This window comes from Mauremys mutica, chromosome 6, assembly GCF_020497125.1.
Source record: "Mauremys mutica isolate MM-2020 ecotype Southern chromosome 6, ASM2049712v1, whole genome shotgun sequence".
Taxonomy (NCBI): domain Eukaryota; kingdom Metazoa; phylum Chordata; order Testudines; family Geoemydidae; genus Mauremys; species Mauremys mutica.
Window position 1 is genome coordinate 107,695,466 of NC_059077.1, and position 22,517 is coordinate 107,717,982.

Genomic DNA, 22,517 nt, shown 5'->3' on the forward strand with positions numbered 1-22,517 from the left:
ACATTAATTAAATTTTTCATAACTAAGATATTAATATTGGTAACACAGCTGAAGAAATTTTTTTATTTGCATGATTTTTATCCTGACAAAGTTCCATTTAAAATTTTAGTTGCAGCTATTTGTTGACCGTGAGAGATGAAAATACTCCATTACTTAATGACATTTTAAAAAAAACGTAATCCCACATTTTACTTTCATTTGTACTTGTGACCTATCTAAATATTTTGGGAAGGAGGCAGGATCATGATGGCTTGGGGACTCTTAATGGGACATAGAACCTGTCAGATATAGGTCATTGGTTTGAATTTTACCCAGGTTGATAGTGACTGAAAGTAGTTAACAGCTGAATCCTGTTCTTTATGAAAAAGCTGATGGACCCTCCTGAGCTCCTAGTGGACAAGAGCAACATCATAATTGGCACTAATTGGTATTTTTGTTGGCAGGACTGAATGAGCATAAAGACTTAATTACAATCTCTCTGGAAGGTAATCCCGTCAGAGCAGAGTCTTGCTCCTGCCTCCACTGGCTACAGTAGTGCAGGATCAGGGCCTCGTTGAAGACGACTCACATAATTAAGGATTTTCAGGGTCAGGCCTTAGCTAAACCTTTGTTTTGGAGAAAGGAAAAAGCTCTTGCCCTAATGCCCTGTGAGGCATGATGAATTAGCTTTTTAGAAGAAATCTTTGCAGTCTGCAGGTCCTCTTTAAATCATAGTTTTTGTTAAACCTGAATAATCAGTCTCTGGCTCATATTTTAAAAGGGCCTATGCATATTAAATCAATTAAAAACATATAGTACATGCTGCATCTGTTTAGATACCCATTTTACAGTAAATAACTAAAATGAGTCTCCAGACACCAAAACAAATTTTGAAAATCAAGATAATTTAATGAAGACCTGTTTACACTAAAGCTTTAAAAAAAATTCTTTAAAAGATTAGGGCAGAACACTTGTTGCCTAGAGAGACCAGGGTGATATGCTCAGGGTCCAATCTTGTTCCCATTGATGCTGTGACAGTGTACCCCATAAGGCTTTGGAAGGCTCCAATCCACATAAGAAGTCTTCCTGGAGACATATAAGATAGCATGTGGACAATGGCTTCTGCCTGTAAAGACTGAGTCATGCATGGACATGTGACTTGCCCAGGTGACTCCAGAACTCCCTCTTGGAGCTGGACTTTGCATAGGAGTGAGGAAGGGGGTCTCCACCCACAAGAAAAAGTCTATTTAAACCCGTGGGAGACCCCTCCATTGGGTCTTCACCTGGCTAAAGAAGGAGCCTCTCCAAGCTCTTTTGTCTGTTAAGTGCTTCCTGATTGAGCACCTAATTTGCACATTCCTTTCCCAATAAGAGACCAAATGTTCTAACTAAGGCTACTTAAAAATCAAGCAATTATACAGCCAATGTTCATAACTTTGAAAACACAAATGGTGCCTGCATACAGCTAGGATGAACATAACCAGTAGATCATAACCTGTACATAGATGTGTTACATGGCATATGTAGCAAAACCCTATTCCCCAGTTATATCAGACATACATTTATGAGCACCCGCACCCCATCAAGCCTTATTGGGTACACTGTCACAGATGGTATTGACAAAACTCTCACTGATTTCAATGTTGCAGGCTCTGGACCCTCAGTACACGGCTATTGGAAAGTCCTTATGGATATATATGGCATACCTCCTAATGAAGGACTCAGGAAGATGGACATTTTTAGAACTCATGGTCCCTTCCCCTGGCATGACAAAGATAACAACTGAAGGATTAAGCTATATCCTCCATTCTCTCTCGTATATGCTGATTTGCTGCTTTCATTCCTAAGCTTTGGTTTGTTTCTTCAAGGATATTTGCATTCCTTGTTGAGGACCTGATCTTAAACATGGAACGTCAGTGAGAGTTCTGAGTGCATGAAAATTGCAGATCATTCCCCAATTCAGCAGTTATGCTGGCTCAGGTAAATCCTCCATACAACCCCAACCCAGCAAACCATTTAAGCACTCTTGTAACTTTAGGCATATGAGTAATCCCACTGAAGTCAATCAGAATGCTCACAGCTTGAAAGTTATGCACGTGTTTAAGTGCTTTACTGGATCAGGGCCTACTTCTGAACTAATTTTCAGTTCTTTACTTACCAGTGCTGATTAGGCTGTGTACAACAAATGGCTGTGCTTTGATTAGATTAAATAAGACACACTGTAGGCATGAATTTTGTACCTTAGATATTAGTATATAAGTTACAGCTCTTTTCTAGATGGTAGTTTGTGTATTTCCCTATTTCTGATCAATATTGTTATTTCATATTGGGGAAACATTCCCATTCAAGTTATCCACTATATTTTAGAATTTAAAATTAATACAGAAATCTGTTCTTAATCCCTAAGTACATATATGTGTTGTAACAGTGGAAACGTTTTAAGAGTCATTGCCCTTTTTTATGATGTTCGGGCGTGCATAACTTCACTACATATTAAATGAATATTGTCACCTTAAAAATCATATAACTTCTATATCTGTGTTTTAAAAATACCCCTTTAGATTACTAAAACAGAAAGAGGTGGGTTTTTTTTAAATGAGGTACTTTTAATCATTTAGGCTGTTTCTTTGCTTTTTGTATATCTCAGCTTGATCAGTGAAACTGGTTAGTTTCACTTTTATATATAGCTTTTAGTTAGTTTGATATTTTTTGCTTTTATGTTTTCACACATTTGACTAGCACAAGGCTGCAATGTTTGGACTGTAAACTCTGCAAGAGAATCCTTGCTTTACCATCTCCACTGGAATTCAGTTTTAAAACAGTCCTGTGAAGATTTCTATTAATCCATGATTTTTACAAATTGTCAGTTTGGGGCAAATTTCACTCAGCTGTGTCGTTTCAAAAGATTACAGAAAACAAGCACATTAAATTGCCTTTGCAGCCCTCAAAAACAAAACAAAACAAAACCACCCAACCCACAAAGCAGCTGAAAAAACAAGAATGTAAGCATAAAGTAATGAAATGGGGAATAGAAAGGGAAAATCCCAATCTCTAAAATTAATCAAATGTATGTATTAAAAGGGTGAGTCAGTTGAACTTCATAAAGTGGTTGATATAATTTACAGGTATTTTCAACGTAGAGGCTTGGAGAATTGTATCCTAGAATTGAAATTTGTAGGGTGAAGTTGATGGCAAAACTCCCAATGACTTCAGCTGGGCCAGGATTTTGCCTATCATAAATAGAACTCCAAGTATTTGCCTCTGCTTTAACTGAAGTTAGTATGGCTGCTTGCATGGATAAGAATCACTCACTAGAACCAGGGGTTGCTGGATAGGGGAGTAAGGAGTAATGCAAGCCCTTAACTTCAAGCACCTAGTTCCATTGGGACTGATGTTGTAGAGTTAAATGAGTGGAACTACTCACATGCTTTAAACGTGGTTGTAATTCTTTGCAGGAGTGGAGCCTAAATCTATAACTAACAGGCAGCTTTCCAAGTTCCTTTAGCTTTTTAATATTACCCAACTCAGACTAATACTGAGAATAGTTGAATGACAATATAGCCATCTTGTGGTCCGCTCTGTCCCCATAAAAAGAGTCATTTGTCAAGACAGGAACATAAATCATGAAAGTCATTTACTTTCAGTTCTGTTATGTTGAAGATACTATAAGGCTTAAAAAAATAAAGACCAGTCAGCTCAGTTAGATCTGGGACTTTGAATAATGTATTAGTTGACTTTGGTATCATTCTATTGATAGACTGCTTCAGTTTATTAATGTAATAAAATTAGTCACAAATTTCAGTGCAAACAACTGTTCTGCTGCATGAATAGCTTGCAAGCCAGTCATTGTGACTGTGGTATCTGAGCTTCAAAACTGGCACGCTTGGTCAGCAGCACAGGTCTCATGAAATTAATTCTGCTTAATGGCTTAAGTGACTAACCACTATGCACAAATTGCAAATTTTGAATATTGAAATAGAATATATAATTGAAATTTTTCTGTCAGGGTAAAATTCATCCCTGTGCAGCACAGGTCTGTGTGTCGCTTTAGCCCTATTTTGAGGGCTTACATGGGGCATAAGTAATAGATGAGCCTTTTGTTGGAGCTCTGCACAGGATTGAATTTTGCCCATGGTACATATTCAAACACTGGAGCTTAATATACATTTTTCTTGAGTATTCGTGCCAGTAAAACATGACTGCTCAAATGTTCATAGAACGCAAATATGAAAAGAGTAGTGAAAACAATCAGATAGAAATTAATTTTTTGAACTCAAATGAATACTCAATGAAAAATCTTCACTTTTCACTCGGCTTTAGTCTCAGTTCCTTCCTTTCTTTAGCATATTTTTTTCCTTTGTATAAAACTGATCTCTTGTGAACTGATAAAAGGTTCTTCAGAGCTGTTATGGCATGTTCTTCTGCTCTGTTAATGCATATCAATAATATGCATAATTGTGGTACAGATCCATGTTCTCAAATGCCTGTGAATCTGCTCAAGAAAAATGTGTGTGATTTCAGCTTCCTCAACTCTATCTGAGTTATTTTATTACACTTTAAAGGGCGTAGTCTATTTTAATTTCATAAACCTAAACCAATTTTAAATCAGAATGTGAAAAACACCCAGAGTTGTTAAACTACCATTTCTTTGTCAGGTGTCTATTACTCACAGAGTCAAATGGATTGTACTATGCTTATTTTTTACAGTAATTCATGAAACAGGTGATTATCTCCAAGTCCAAAGTATTCTTATGAGCCTCTGATCATCAGGACCATTCCTTAATTGGCGTGTTTCTGAGTCCACTGGGATGTGCCAGTTAAGGAGATTTTACTTTTCCGATTGTCCTCTCGATACCTCAGATTATCATAAATTAATTCTAACTGACTTAGTAAAAATTGGGGGGCCAGTTTTGCAGTCCTTTCTCAGACCAAAGCAGGGACAATAATTGTCCTGTATTCTGTTGTGGGGAAAAGGGATGACAACACTGCAGGAAAAGAGATGAGGACATGTATAGAGCTCCCATGGAAGTCAAGAAGAGTTTTGGTTTTGGAGAAATTGCAAGATCAGACCCCGAATTACCTGAAATAAAATGAGTCAGAACTACTAAAAGTATTCTCCATCTCCTACCTTTGAAGACCAAATCTGTAATTCCCTGAATGTACATTACACCTTCAACACAACAGAAGACTTTCTGAGTAGAGAGGACAAAACAAGACCCTGAGTCCAAAGCAGAAGGGATCAACCCTGAATAATTATTTGATGAAGATTGTTGTTAATCACCACCATTTATTTATCATATAATATTTTAATAAATTAATTAATAACTGTTATATTCATCAATATAGTAGATGAATAATATTCAACCAGTGGAGTTCAACCACAAAAATTCATTGCTCGGGTTTTTAATTTCTGATTTTGGGTCATCTAAATCAGTGGTGCCCATCCTTATTACACAGGACAGCCACACAACCTTGTGTGGGCCAACAGATTTTGCATATTTTAATAAGATTTAAAGTCACCTGTGTTGATTTATATTTTAAGTTCAGCTTGTTTTGTATGTATTTAGACAGGTTGTTTCTATGTACACTATTCTCTGTTTACACACTTGTGTAAACTAAAATGATGTAAGCATGATGACAAAATGCTGATGAATCGGCTTTTAGTATATTGTGTTGAAGCAGGCAGCGGGCCTTATGAAATTCTCTGGTGGGGCACCCCTGATCTAAACCAAGACCAGGGATGGTCCCATTAGATGCATGTCTCAAGTTGTGGGACGGGATTGGAAAAATAGTTCTGGTTTTGGTCCATCTTCCTTTCTCAGGATCCATATGCGTTTAGAGCTCAGTTGTGGCTTTAAGAGAGGCAGGAGGCAGTGCAAAGTAGGAGCTCCCATAGGCATTGTGCCTCATCAGGTCACCAGGAGTGGAGGTAGGGAGCATGGCAAACATGCCTCCCTATCACAAGCCAACTTCATTGGCTGATGTACTGAAGGGTCAGGACTTTGGCCATACCACTTTCTGGTGCCAGCATTGATATTGTCAGTTCTTGTGCACAGTGGCAATTGCAGATCATCAGTACACGTTGAAGAGGTTCCTAATCTTGTGCACCTGTGTGTAGAGCTGAGCACAATAAAGCCCAATGTTACTGTGTTGTCTTTCCAAATAATGGATAGATGTACACAGCCTATCGTTTGTTAGTTCTTGTGTTTTTACATTGTTCTCCATTGATTTTGAATTAATAATCTCTAGAATTAATAATTCTTCACCTCTTCCTCATCTATTCATTGGAAGCTGGGACAGAATAAGCCAGTCACCACGGATGAACACTATGAGCCTGTAAAATAAAAGCCTTTTCTTTTCTAAAGGGAACAATGTTATCACATTTGCTTTTTTATGCAGAAGTGGGCAGGCTTAGGCTACCTTTTAATGACTGAGTTCAGGAGAATTTTTCCATTATTCCCACATATATTTTACATGTTGATCCACTGCAAACTATCTGGTTTTGCTAATGATCTAGGGCATGGATGATTTTCACCCCTTTGCCTTATGTTGGCACAGGAGTGAATTTCACTATAGACTTGCAGCCAGCAAAAGCTCCTCAGTTCACTTGAAGGGCAAAAATTTATGTACACTTGTGTTTTCAGGAAGCAAGCAGACTATCTTTTAGCTCAGCTTTTTTTGCCTCCATCTCCTACCCTGTCACACATACACAAACAAATCTCTGACATGCAAAGAGCCTCCAGCAATCTTTGATTAAAGGGCTATAGTTGGATCAATTTTGGGACTGAATTTAGGTTTGGTAAAAGCAATATTTCCATTATTTAAAAAAAAAATCCACTGCAAATAGATTTTACTTGGGTGTAAACATTCCCCTGCATTGTACTATGGAATGAGAGCTGCTGTTAATGTTTGTAATTTGCTCTGAGATACTCATGTGAAAGTCTTATAGAAGTGCAAAGTATTTCTATTTCTAGGATGTTCCTTTAGTGTCTTCTGTCAAAGTGATAGTCAATATGTTCACTGTTCAGGATCTTTTTTCCTTTTACTGTATTTCAGATGATTCTGTCTATCCGTTTAGAGAGTATTTACTCAATAGCGCTTGCATTTATCGTACACCTTTTAATATTTTAAATCTCACCCATTTCTTTTCAAATAAACTGTGTTCCATTGCTTAAAGCTAAATAGGATCCAGATAATCAAAACTTCAGCCCTCAGACCAATAACATTGCACCCCCAGATTTCCTTAATCTTCCTCTCCTGGCCACTGAAATGAACTCTGCTTTCCAATCTGCCTCCCCACATTGGAGTCCTTGATCTTCCCCTCCCAGCCCCCCAGCATAAAATCTTTTTTGTTCCTCACTGACTCACTGCTGTGTTCAGCCTCCTCACATGGCCAGACCCTGATCCCACAGATTCAATGATCCTGCCTTAATCCACCCCTGCATCCATGACTGTATGCAATCTATTCTTTGTACCCAATCTATTTCTCTTCTGTATCTCTTTGAAGATTGCCTGTCATTAGGTTGTTAAAAATTACAATTAACAGAAAATGATGAAATGTGCTGGAGGAGGAGGCAAAGCACCTAGACTGAGTGTTACTTCATACTGACTATGCATCCCAGTTTTCAAATTTCTCTTGCAAGTCCGAACAAGCAACTCAAAACATTTAAGACAGTATTCAGCATTCTTTGCCTTGGTTTGCATTATTTGACAACCAGCTTTCACCTGCTCTATATGAATCTATCATTTGTGCCAGCTTTTCAAATCTAGTTTGCCTTCAGCATCGTATTTCAAGAACATATTTTTTTTTCCTATTTCTCTGTTTAAACTGCATTGATGTTGATGCTCATCCAGGGGCGGCTCTAGGCATTTTGCCGCCCCAAGCACGGCAGGCAGGCTGCCTTCGGCGGCTTGCCTGCGGAGGGTCCGCCGAAGCCGCGGGACCAGTGGACCCTCTGCAGGCAAGCCGCCGAAGGCAGCCTGCCTGCCGCCCTCACGGCGACCGGCAGAGCACCCCCAGTGGCTTGCCGCCCCAAGCACGTGCTTGGTGTGCTGATGCCTGGAGCCGCCCCGTGCTCATCTCATCGTCAGAGCTGGTCAAATACCACAAAAACAGTGTTGCATAAATAGGTCGATGACCATTGCCAATATGTGTTAAATAATGTATCAGATAAATAGTACTGCAAAACTAAAATTATTCATTGACTTAATTATTAAATGAAAAAAGACAAAATTCACTAAATAATGTAATTGAGTAGTTTTGGGTGTACCAGTATATTAACAGCAAAAGATAAGGGGGTTAAGATTGGAATGCAGCTTTCACTGGAGTCTTCCTCTTTTTCCGTTACTCATAACTTTCTCAAACAAAATTTTTGGATGCAATTTTTCATATCTCAGATGAAATTCAGTGCTGCACCTTTTAAGAGGCACAGTACAGAACTCACAGTCCAGGGAGAATGAAGCCACGCTGGCTTTGAGACACCTTGTGCCCTCCTGATTCTGACCTGCTCAGGGGACCAGGACAGCCCGGGAATAATTTAGTCCTTGGGGCCTTGTCCAAGTTATGGCAGCCTATCTAAGCTGCCCTATGGGCTGCAGTGCTGTCTGGAATCTCTGTAGTGTTGCATGCTTTGGTCCTGCCACTCACATGCCTTCCAGCCCTAGTTCTGTCCTCAACATGCCCCCTTACTTCAGAGCTTGCAATGGAGTTCTCAGAGGACAGACAACAGCTGTCTTCCTCTGTTCCTGTGCCGGGGAATCCCCCATGCTTAGACCCTATTTAACACTGCTCTAACCTTTTTACAGGCACCAGATTCTCACCCCTGCTCTTTTTTTTTTTAAGGCAATTTTTTAAAGAAAAGTTCAGTAAAATTGGCCCAGTCATTTTTGTGTTCTGGGTGTGTTTGAAAATAATATACGGTTGGCTCATATCGTCCACTCAGAATTTGGTGCAGATGTAACTCAGCAACAATTAAATACATTTAGTTCAAACGCAGTTTCTTTTGTATGTTTTCTTGCACTCTAAGGAATAAATTAGTCTCTGGGTTAAGAGCACTGAACTTGATTTACCTACATGAGTAGCACAGTTGTCTTTACTTTCTTTGATCAGTCTAGGACTTGAAATATTGGAGGTGCAGATGGTTATTCCCCTGATTGTTGGTTTGTCTGATTTCCAGACCAGCCTCCCTCATAAATTAAAGTAGCCTCTGGGCAAATCCGCTTACATCAGTTACCTCAAATGACTGTCATGGAAGCCAGGGATTCCTGGACAATATGGATGTCCCAACCACATAGTATCATACCGTTTTTTCTCCATCCTCTGGGGAAAAAAATCATGCTTTTAAAAATAAATCAGTTCATAACTGCCCAGAACTGGGACCAATTTACCTCTGCTTAACCCCTTTCGTTATTTAGTTCTGCTGTTTCTGATTCAGAAACATAGTGTTTGAAGAAACTGAGTTAGTTCATTAAAATGAATTGGGCAGATCTCTTACCTTTTGACAGGTCTTGTACTTGATGGCGTTACTGGTGATGGTCCACTAATCTAGCTGATTAGTCTTGCATCCGAAGAAGTGGGTATTCACCCACGAAAGCTCATGCTGCAAAACGTCTGTTAGTCTATAAGGTGCCACAGGATTCTTTGCTGCTAATCTAGCTGGTATCACTGTTTACTTCCTATCACTTATCACAACTGCCAGGCATTTTGTCTATGCTGACGACATCTGTCTGGCAATACAGGACCAGGATTTCAGCCACCTCCAAGGAATCCTCAGTGCTAACTAGTGACAGACAGTTTGCTGGTGAGTGCGTTATGATCTGTGAAAAACTTAATCAAACTAAAGCAGAAAAAAAAGTAAGACTCTGCCAAGTGTTTTGCAGTATAATCTCTGGATCGTGGTTAAGAAAAGACACCGCTTTGATTAAATACATCTCTTTTGAACTGGAGGGAAAAGTGAATGGAACGACTCGTTCAGGTGCAGAGAAACAACATAATTTTGTGAGTCCCAGGGAATCAGTGCTAGTATTCTGGATTTTGAGAGGTTAAATATATTGATGGAATATTTCATAGTAGCCAAAGTTTTTGCCTTTGTGCATTTCAGTGGATGTGACAATCCCTTATTAGTGCCTGGAAACTCTCCAGCTGTCAAGTGACCAAATTAGTGCGGTTGCTAGACTTTGGACTATTCACGTTGCTGATGGCTGAGTTTTGGGGAGTGGACTGCTTTAATTCTTTACTTGGCAATGTGCTGTGGCTTTTTAAAAATGATAAATTTTTGGACTCTAGCCTGGGGAAGGGAGTGGAAATGACTCAGTGGAAAATAGATCTATATACTGGCTGGTAGATGTTTTGAGCCCTCACTTAACATCTGATAACTTCCCACCTGACTTTAGCTATTAGATGTGGGGAAACATATTTCTTTCTGACTACTCTCCCATCTCTTATGAATTAATTCTACTTGATGGAAGAGTCTCACTGGAGAACCTCAGTGTTAAAATTTATATTATGAGAAGTGTTCATTTGTTTCTTGGTGAATGTGGGTCTCTGTTTGTTCAGAGTGGTGGTCTGCAACTGGAGACCCTTGTTCAAAAAGGTTTTTTGTCCACAGCTTAACCTTCAATTGCCTTGGGCTAGATCTCACCAACAGATTAGTAATCATCTTGTCATAGTCATTAATAGATAACTGAGCCTAAGTGATAAACTGAAATGTCTGAATTAGAGGAGGAGAAAAGACAGACTGTCTCTAAAGTAAAGAAATTCCCTCTTTAATTTTGAAAAATGCACTTTTCAAGGGCTAGATTGTGCCTTGTGCAAGGAGTGGCACTGCAGCCCCAGGAGGCACCTAAGAAAGGAAATGTGACTGCTCTTTATTTCCCCCCAGGAGCAATCTGCAGAAGCAGCCTACTTCCTGCCATGGGCCAGCTCAGTATCACTGGCTGATGCTTATGTAGGGTGGAGTCAAACCCCACCCACTTGTGCAGGGGAGGAAGGAGCAGCCCCACAAGGACTGAAAACCATTTTTAAATTGGCTGGGAACGCAGACATTTTCTCTTTATAGTCACTTTCTTGGGTGGAACTTGTAACTTTGAGCTGGAAAGTTTATTTTTGATGCAGAATGCTTTTCAATTCCTGTTAAAATCTCTTCTCCTTTCTCATCATTCAGTACCGTGCTGCCCTCTCCTATATGATGCAGAGGGTGGCAAAACTCAGCAAATTGGCAAAATCCAGCCCAGTGGAGGGAGAGAGGCAGAATAGCAGCTTCTGTTCAAGCTATCCCTGTACCCCAGACACAATGGCAGCCCCGTCTCCTCCTGACAGGGGCTGTGAAGTGCCAGGGTCTAACTTGGTGAGCGAGCAAAGCTGAGGAGCAACTGCTCTGTATGACATACTTTCCTGGGCTCCAGGAAGATTTCTGACCAGGGATTTCCCTTCACACTCCCCTCCCCACCACGAACTTCCCAACCCCCCCCCCCCCCCAGTGCTCAACTAGTTACATGAGTGTTGCCAATTTAGTCATTGGTTGGAAATTTGAATTTAAATTGGAACATTAATACACACTTTAAAAGCATATACAGCATATGATAAAATACTTGTACCTGAAAAAGTATAATAGGTTTGAAAAGTATGAACAAAGACTAGCTTTTTCACACACCTGTTGTTTTTTCTGATAATGTTGGTACACTCGTTTTGGCAATGTTGGCCATCCTTATAATTTAAAATGATTATTTGTAAGCAAGATCTGAATGAGCTGTCTCCTGACAGCGAGTGGTGAGCCAGGGGTGGAGGGTAGGCTTCTGGACCAGACTGTATTTACATGAACTCACCTACTCTGCCTAGATATCCAGCAGACAAGCTGTGTTGCCCAAGTGATCAATTTTGGCTGGTGTTGGGAGTTTCTGTACTAAATATTTTTATTACATTATAATTAATTTTTACATAAGAACATAAAAACTGCCATGTTGGGTCAGACCAATGGTCCATCTAGCCCAGTACCCTTTCTTCCAACAGTGGCCAATGCCAGGTTCTTCAAAGGGAATTAACAGAACAGGGCAATTATTGAGTGATCCATCCCGTCGTCCACTCCCAGCTTCTGGTAAACAGAGATTCTCACAGCATAGTGTTGCATCTCTGCCCATCCTGGCTAATAGCCATAAGAACATAAGAACGGCCATACTGGGTCAGACTAAAGGTCTATCAAGCCCACTATCCTGTCCTCTGACAGTGGCCAATAGCAGGTGCCCCAAAGGGAATGAACAGACAGGTAATCATCAAGTGATCCATGCCCTGTCACCCAACCCCAGCTTCTGGCAAACAGAGGCTAGGGACACCATTCCTGCCCATCCTGACTAATAGCCATTGATGGGCCCATCTTCCATGAATCTATCTAGCTCCCTTTTGAACCTCATTATCATATTGGCCTTCAAAACACCCTCTGTCAAGGAGTTCCAGAGGTTGACAGTGTGTTGCATTTCTTGTTTGTTTTAAACGTGCTACCTATTAATTTCATTTGGTGGCCCCTTGTTCTTGTATGAGACGGAGTAAATAGCACTTCCTTATTTATTTTCTCTATACCACACATGATTTTATAGACATCTATCATATCCCCCTTAGTCACCTCTTTTCCAAGCTGAAAAGTCCCAGTCTTATTTATCTTTGCTTATACGGAAGTCGTTCTATACCCCTTATCATTTTTGTTGCCCTTTTCTGAACCTTTTCCAATTCCAATATATCTTTTTTGAGATGAGACGACCACATCTGCAAGCAGTATTCAAGGTGTGGGCGTACCATGGATTTAAATAGAGGCAATATGATATTTTCTGTCTTTTTTGACTGCCACTGAACACTGAGTGGATGCTTTCAGAGAACTGTCCACAATGATTCCAAGATCGCTTTCTTGAGTGGTAACAGCTAATTTAGATCCCATCATTGTATATGTACAGTTAGGATTATGTTTTCCAATGTGCATTACTTTGCATTTATCAACATTAAATTTCATCTGCCATTTTGTTGCCCAGTCACCGAGTTTTGTGAGATCCTTTTGTAGCTCTTCATAGTCTGCCTGGGACTTAACTATCTTGAGCAGTTTTGTATCATCTGCAGATTTTGCCACCTCACTGTTTACCCCTTTTTCCTGATCGTTTATGAATATGTTAAATAGGATTAGGCCCAGTACAGATCCCTGGGAGACACCACTGTATACCTATCTCCATTCCGAACACTGACCATTTAATTTATTCCTACCCTTTGTTTCCTATCTTTTAACCAGTTACCAATCCATGAGAGAACCTTCCCTCTTATCCCATGACTGCTTATTTTGCTTAAGAGCCTTTGGTGAGGGACCTTGTCAAAGGCTTTCTGAAAATCTAAATATACTATATCCATTGGATCTCCTTTGTCCACATGCTTGTTGACCCCCTCAAAGAATTCTAGTAGATTGGTAAGGCATGATTTCCCTTTACAAAAACCATGTTGATTATTTCCCAACAAATTATGTTCACCTATGTGTCTGGCAATTTTGTTCTTTATGATAGTTTCAACCAATTTGCCTGGTACTGAAGTGAGGCTTACTGGCCTGTAGTTGACAGGATCACCTCTGGAGCCCTTTTTAAAAATTGGTGTTACATTAGCTATCCTCCAGTCATTCGGTACAGAAGCTGATTTAAATGATAGGTTACAGATGACAGTTAGTAGTCCTGCAATTTCACGTTTGAGCCAGTGATGGATATATTCTCTATGACCTTTATCTAGTTCTTTTTTGAATCCTGTTCTAGTTTTGGCCTTCACAACATCCCCTGTCAAAAAGTTCCACAGGTTGACTGTGCGCTGTGTGAAGAAGTACTTCCTTTGGTTCATTTTAAAGGGTCTGCCTATTAATGTCATTGGTTGCACCCTAGTTCTTGTGTTATGTGAAGGAGCTTATTCACTTTCTCCACACCAGTCAAGATTTTATAGACTTCTATCATATCCCCACTTAGTAGTCTCTTTTCCACGCTGGAGTGTCCCAGTCTTCTAAATCTCTCCTCATGTGGAAGCTGTTCCATACCCCTAATCATTTTAGTTTCCCTTCTCTGTACCTTTTCCAACTCCAATATATCTTTTTTGAGATGAGGTGACCAGAACTGCACATGGTATTCAAGATGTGAGCATACCATGGATTTATATAATAAAAGTGGAGGAGCTTGGTTTGCCAGACCAATCAGCAAAGCCAATGTTGACAAACTATGTGAAAAGGCTGCAAAACACCAGTCCTCTGGACTGCATCGACATGCAGAAAGCCTTATAAGCCAGTCATTGTCAAAGCCAATTTTAGAAGAACTTAATGAGGCTGTTAAGAATGCTGGAGACACAACACAGATTATGCGAACAAACATGGCTATCACATCATACTTTCTCTTTAAGTAACAGATACCACACACTAACAGCTTTGGCCATGAAGCCTAACAAACGTGATATGTAGGTAAAACCTCTGTAGGTGTGCCCCATCCTCAGGTCTGGAGCTGGGTGACTGATACACAAGGCACCAGACGCAGTAGGGACTATATATATCACTTCTTCCCCCATGGCCAGATAGTGCATCATGTAGCTGTTTTCAGATACAGAGTAGAGAGTAGGATTAGGGTTAACAATTGCAATTTTCCCTCTGTGCTCTACAGTTAGTCAAAGAGCTGAGTTGTGCACTTATTCAGGCTAAACTCCCATTGATATTGATGGGTTTTTACCAGAGTAAAGCAGGGTTGAGCCCAACATGTGAGACTGGGTGCGTAGTTTATGTTTGCCAGGGCTTGTGCAGTGTTTGAAGTGAGGATGAAGAAGGTCAGACAGGTTGCTTCTGGCCTTTGATTCTAAACTCTATGAAGTGCCTAAAGAGAGAGAACCATAGACTTCTCATCATAATAGGCAACTGATCTGTGTGTTTCCTGCCTGAACTTGTTCAAATGTGTGATTAATTTGAAATGCTTCTTTGCTTCTAGTCAAATGCGTGACTTATAATGTTGGAATTTTTAGCCAATAAAGACATTTTGCTGATTTAAAATGGTATTTTAAATACCAGAATATAATGAACTAGACTGGTGGGGAGAGAGAATGGTGGTAGTGGTGGTGACAATAGGAAGGAAGAGGTGATTTCTCTCGGACCTCCGAATGGCAAAGCTGCCATTGACTTTAATGGAACAGGATCAGGACCGTACAGAGGGGAGATGCTGCTGCTTTGGCTTCTGTGCCCTTCTGAAAATATTTTCATCTTCTCTCATATATGCCCATTAGATCCTGATCCAGCAAAACACCTAAGCACATGTGTAACTTTAAGCACTTGAATTGTTCCATTTATTTCAGTGGACTGTGCATGTGCTTAAGTGCTGGGATGCACCAGGGCCTGAATCGTAACTGAGAAAATAGCTAATAACATTGTCAGTCGGAACATTTTAAAACTCACCTGGTAACGTGGAATATAGCTGTTTGACATTTTCAGAACACTCTCAGGGATTTAGACATACTTCTTCTATTAAAATTAATGGAAAAGTTTAAAAATTAATGGAGACACATGTCTAAATTCCCTAGACTGCTTTAAAAATCTCAGTGGGTAACTTTTAACTGCTCATTCAAGTCACTTTAAATATCCATTATTAATTAAAATTTGTAATATGTATTAAATATTTACTGTGTGTACATATTTATAGCACAGATAGAAAGATATCACACAGATGTCTTCCCTTGCTATTTTATCAAGTGCATGTGTTCCCTTCTTCCCATACATATTATGAAAAATCAAGCAATTTCAGCTCATCTTGTATCATTGTTTTGAATGATTTTTTCATTGCTGATAATTGCCGATTCCAGCAGTAAACCAATTCCACCTAAAATATCTTGCCAGAATGGATATGGTGAGGGCAAGAAAAGAATGTTATTTAGGGATGAACCACTAGATGAAATGTGTAAATCACGTGGAACCTACCTTGGCATTTTCTTTTTACCAGATAACTTAAACCACTATATACACACACATAGTTTTATATATATATAAAATATGAAAAATATACATTATTAATGATTGTTACTGTTTAAATTGATTATTATGCATGTCAATATATTGATACAAATTTTGCCTTTACAAATTCTAAATAAGAACTCACTGCAGCAAAACTGTCTGAGGTGTAAACCAGGTTAGAATTCATCACTCTGCCTTTACATTCTATTCCATGGTGTGTTTATTATTGGTGGGGACCTGATCCTGCAAATCTTTACTTGGGGGGAATCCTTACTCACACCAAGTCCCACTGAAATCAGTGACTCCTGGGGTGACAAAGAACAACTCACCAATATAAGGGGCTGTGGGACTGGGCCACTAATTGCTTACACCCGTTCCATTGTAGTTCATTGTACTATTTAATTGAAAGAGTTATGTGAATGATTCCCTGTTAACAAAATGAAGGGTCTGATCTTGCAGTCCTTAATTGGGTAAAATGCTCATTGCTTCATTCAGAGGGTTACCTAAGGACTGGAAGATCAGGTTTATATTTATTATTAAGTTCTTATGCGTCTTTATTAAGAAATGATCATATGGTTCTGTTTGGATTGGATCCAGAACAACATTTATTTTTAATTTCTGTAATCTAGAGTAAAATAAGAATGTATTATTTTTCATCTCTTTTCCTTGGACTGAATCATTTTTTTTAATACTCCTGAAACTGAGCTGGAGGATATGAAAACTTTCTCTGAGTAAGAGACGAGACTATTGTAAGCTAATACATAGACATGCCATTTCAATGAATTTAGAGTCCGATCCAAAACTCATTGATTCCCATTGACTTCAGTGGGCTTAGGATCAGGCCATTGAAGACAAGGATGGACTTGCATTTGATGAAGTATAGTAAATTATGCATAGGAAGCCAAATTTGTGGCGGCTGTAGCTGCACTGGCTCTCTGTGCATGTATGTGTAATAGCTCTCAGTTGATCATCATGCAAAGTCCAAGCAAGAGCTCTTTACATAGCAAATTCTATGAGACTCAGGGGAATGGAATTCATCACCCCAAGATGAGTGGCACCAGTGTGGTCGAGGCTTAATTGCTACTCAGTGCATGGGCTTTGGTAGCGATTGCTGTCGCTGCCACTGCCGCTTTTGGCTCATGAAACCATGAAGTTGTAGGTCTATTGCGTATGTCTTCCTGCAACCCCAACCTCCCCTTGGCGCTCTTGTGAAGAAAATCACCACAAAACACCAGAGGTGCTGGAACTAGGGGTGCTGGGGGTGTGGCAGCACCCCCTGGCTTGAAGTGGTTTCCATTATATACAAGATTTACAGTTTGGTCCAATGGCTCTCAGCACCACCACTACACAAATTGTTCCAGCACCCCAGCAAAACACTGCATAAGGCACACTGATGGGGATAAATGGTCTTTCTACCCTGCATTTTCTTTCTCAAGGCAAGTTCAGCAAAACTGTGTGCTAACTGTTGCTTTGCAGACTTTGGACATATAAATAGGAACACGATTTGCTTCTTTACACTTACAGCACATACAGGAATAACATTTCACAAATTGTCTGCCCAGAACCAAAATTCACAGCAATCAAAAGCTGTATACCACCCCCTCAGCAGCAAGTTTTTTTTTAAATCATTGGGATGCCACAGTAGTTAACATTAAAAATCGCTATTTACCCCTCCATCCCAAAAAAGTACTTATTTTATAAAAAATACTAACCAAACACTCCAGAAATGTGTAAAATTAAAAAATATTGATACCCTTGTTGGCAGTCCCAGTGGAATGGTCAGGACTGAATAGACAAAGAGACTGAATACCTTGCCACTCCTATGCGCCGTGTGTCCACATCAAGGTTTAGCTACATTGGTAGGGTAATACAATATGGGAAGGTTTATGCTGTTGCCTGTGATTGACATGTTCTGTGGCTAGAGGATTTCAGTCTCGAGGGTCATCAGTCTCTCACCTTTTGAAGGAATGAAGTCCACTCAAATATTAATAAGAGAGAAAATGGTCAGGGCAGAGGGGGAGAAATGAGTTATTGCAATAAAATACTAGTTTGTTTTAATTCTTTAAAGATCATTGGATCCTATTGTCCCATGTCTCTCCTTTTCCTTTACCTCTTCTAAGCTATTTCTGTCTGCATAACTCATAGAAAATAAAATATGATAAATAAACAAAAGTTGCTGACCTCTCTCTATATATTCTGCAAATATTAACCTGTGCAGTTGCTGTATGTGATAGCACAGTAAATGTTAGCATTTATAATATTTATGAACTATGCAAGAATTAATGCTATATATGCAGTCACTCTTGATTCCCGCACTTAAATCGTGGCAACAATTTGTTTTGGAAGGGGTTTAAACTTCTCCATAAACATTGGCATGCAAGAAATCAGCTGAGGAGCAATAGATGTTTGTAATATAATTTGAAACAGTCCATTAGAATGTGTTTAAGTGATCAGGGTGGAACAAAATAGAAGCTGGAGACTTCAGATGGTTTTTAATGTCAGGTTTTGATGTAAACCACATTATATTTTGTAATCTGTGTACTCCATTTTATTTACATTAAGGCTATTGGCAAAATTCCCATTGCCCTCAATGAGAGGAAGAGTAGATCAAAATGTCCACATTGAACATTAGTATCACTGGATATTTTGTGTGCATGTTGGAAAGGAAACAGGGGCATGTGATCTGGCCAAGGTATTTAACTCTGAAAAGTGCCTGTTGCACATGTGCAATAACAAAAATAATTCATAGGGATTTTTACTAGAGATGGGAAATGCTGTTTTGCCAGATTCAGACCAAATCAAAAATTGCAGTTTCTAGATTTGAAAAAAAAAATTGGTTCTGGCAAAATATGTATTCTAGGCTGCTATTTATTTTTGTTGTTCTTTTTTAGTCTGAGAAGGAGGTCCAGAATTACTTACAAAGGCTATTTATTGTTTACATATTACATATTTTCAGGAGGTAGGATTGTCCTGTGTTTAAGACATCAGTATATGAATAGAGTTGTTATTTGACAGATAATTTAGACCCCCCCAGTCCACCAAACCATTTAAACAAATGTTTAATCTTAAACATGTCAGGAGTCCTGTTGAAGTCAAGCAATTGCGTGTTTTTCTGAGTCAGGAATTTATGGCTGCTTTCTCATAATAATTTGCAGTGCAACTCTATATTGATGGGATACTTGTCCATGTTGATTCAAATCCCTGGTGTATTCAAATCTGCACAGCCCATTTCCTAAGTGTGAACTAGAAGTGTGAACTAGTTAATCTTTAACTAGAGGCCAGGCACATTAGTGGACATCTTCAGGTTCCAGCCTGCTCCCCATCCCAGCCTTGTGATGCCTATTCACAGAGGCAGACAGCCTGCCAGATCCCACAAATCTGTATGTGCACCTGGAGCACCAGACCCACAAGGCAGCATACTGCCAGCCAGCAAGGTGACTGCCACCAGTGGCAGGCAAATGTCAATTATTCATGAGTAAAGGGGGGTGAAAATTTTCAGATGAGTTTTTTATTCACCCAAAAAACTGCAGTTTCAAGTGAACTGAAATTATTTGCAAATTTGGTGAATAGTTTCATATGGGGGAAAAAAACTTCAGAAAAAATTCAAATGTTTCATTAAATTTTGAAAATGAAATATTTTAGTTTTTTGTTTCAAGATTATAATTTGTTTTGAAATTTGCCTGAATTTAATAAAAAGTTTTTAAAAACCTGAAAATGAAATTAAATGTTTTGTTTTAGGTCAAACTAATTGTTTCAGTCAATCCAAACCATTTTTGGGTTTTTTTTTTGTTTTTTATTTCACCAAGAGAACTGAACAAGTCTCATTTTGGGTTGACCCCTCTAAAATAAAAAAAAAATGTAGATGCTGGGTTTTTTTCATTGGCCCAATCAACTAAAAAATCAATTATACTTAGAACTGTAATGCAGGATTCACCCTTTAAGGCCTGATTCTCCACAATTGCCTTTCGCTTTGTATAGTCACTGATACCTGTACAAAGTAGGGTTGAATGCTGCCATTGGTGTGAAAGAATGGAGAATTCAAATTCTGGTAGCATTTTACACCCACTTTGTACTCCTTGGGCTCACTTAGGCCAGTTTTACGCCAGTTGACATTGGAGTCAATGGAGTTACTTCCGGTTTACACAAGCATGAGAGGAGAATCAGGCCCATTGCATACTGGTGTAAAGATTATACAAGACAGTAGAAAATCAGGACTCTAGTGCTCACAAAATATGTTGCTTTGACATCTCTGGAAGCTGAAGTTCTTTGTTTATCCACAGAAAGATACAGAATGACCTGTATGCCTCATTCATGGTCTAATCCAAAACCCACTGAAGTCAGTGGGAGTATTCTATTGATATCAATGGACTTTGAATCAAGACCACTCTTTTAAAGGTGAAAGGAAGGAAGTTCAGATTCCAAGATCACTCATTCTTAAGCCTCTGTGCCAAACACGTTTTAAATATATTCTTTATTCCATTGCCAATCCTCTGAGTCATCATGTCCTCTCCCCTCACCCCCAGCTTGCATGATTATTTTTATTAAGATGAAGAAATCAATGTTTATTGTGTACAGACCTCTCGGGCTATCATATTCAGATTTGCCATTACTTGGAGGACACAGAAAATAATATAGAAGAGACAAGTTTGTACTGCTTTCTTTCTCCCATGTGCTCTTAATTTACCTGGCATGGAAAATTTCAGAATAATATGCAAGCAAAAAGGGTGGGGGTTTTTTAAAGTTGACATGTAATAAATTATTTAACACCTCGTCCTATTGCATCCCACAGTATCTATCAGTTTCATCAGTTTATGTGGTGTTTGCATAAATTTCATTAGTACAAGAAAAGGAAAGTTTAAAAAAACACAAACACAATTTTCAGGTTTTCAGTTCATTACGAAAGCTTTCTCTCTGGGCAAATGACTAATACGCTGTCAAACCTTTATATCCCTGACAGGCATGCTAGCCAAAAAGAGAGGTGCAATCAATCAAAGCCTTGATTAAATGAGCTAAATACACCTACTCAGGGAAAATGCCATTGTATGACTTAGACTTGTCCTAGGGCAGCACTAACATGCTTCTAGGTCACTTATGTATTATGGAGCCATACTAATGACTCTACAGTTAAGGGTGTAAGACAGTTTCCATTATAAGCCTGAGCTGAAAATTTTGGAGTAATTATCAGTAAGTTTGAAACCTCTGTTTAATAGAAAGAGTTTCAGACTGTATGTTTGTCACGGAGTCCCTGGGTGATGCTCTGAAACTGCTCCCCACAAAGCCAGTCAGGACTTTGGGGAGCCTTCTCTCCCTTGGAGCAGACTGTTTCAGGGCAAGAAGCTCACACGGCCCACTTTGCAGTCAGATGTGACTCTCAGACAGCCAGTAAAACAGAGGTTTATTAAGATGACAGGAACACAGTCCAAAACAGGTCTTGCCGGTACAGACAACAGGACTCCTTTTAGTTAGGTCCCTCTGGGGCTCCCAGGGAGACCACAGCCCCATTGGGAGGCCTGAGTACTCCCCTCCATTTTCCAGCCAGCTTCCAAAAAACTGCCAAAAAAAACCCCTGCAGCCCCTCCTCTCTGGACTTTGTCTCTTTCCGGGGCCAGGAGGTCACCTGATCTCTTTGTTCTCCCACACCTTTAGCATCCCCCTGAAAGGGGGGAAGGGCCTGGCCATTAGTTGCCATGGAGACTTCGTCACAATGTTTGAACTGTAATATTTCACATTTGAAGTTTGGACTGTGTTTGGGGTTCAATGCACCAAACAAGTACACACATGACAAAAGTTAGTTGCCATTGTTTAGTTGTACAAGGAAAGGAAGGGTGATCTTGTGGTTAAGACAGTGTATTAGCACCCATGAGATCTGCGTTTAGTTCCTTACTGTGCCACAGGCTCACTGTGTGACCTTGGACAATTCACTGAGTTTCTGTGTGCCTTAGTTTACCGGCCATAAAATAGGAACCAGTTTTGTCTATTTAGATTGTCAAGGCATGCTATGTATTCGTACACCACCTAGAACAATGAGGGCCTGATCTCTGTTGGAGCCTCTAGATGCTACTGTAATACAAATCATAATTACTAAGTCATCTAGACAGGGCACAAAACAATGGCACTGGAGTTAGGTAACTAACTAACACTAAATTTCAAAGCTTACCTATCAGATACTCACAATGAACTGTGGCAAACTATTGGGGGGGAAAGTATTGTGAAGAAATTTACACAATTTCAAATAACACGTAAGAATAACACAATTTCAAATAACACGTATATTACAACCTGTTCATGGACAAGTCACAAAACAGAAAAAGAGACCAAACTCAATGAATAAATTATTCATTATGAAATCTTCATTTAACTCTGTTAGAACTGAATATAAATTAAAACCAATTTTTTACCTGAAATGTTCAGATAGACTTCTTTTAATTAGAATTTTTTCATGGAAACTCTGTACTTTGGACCACAACAGATAATGCTGAATGCAGCAAAAAAGTACTGTTTTCAGCATATATTTGGCCATGATCAGAAACCCCAGAAACTTTATTAAAAATCCTG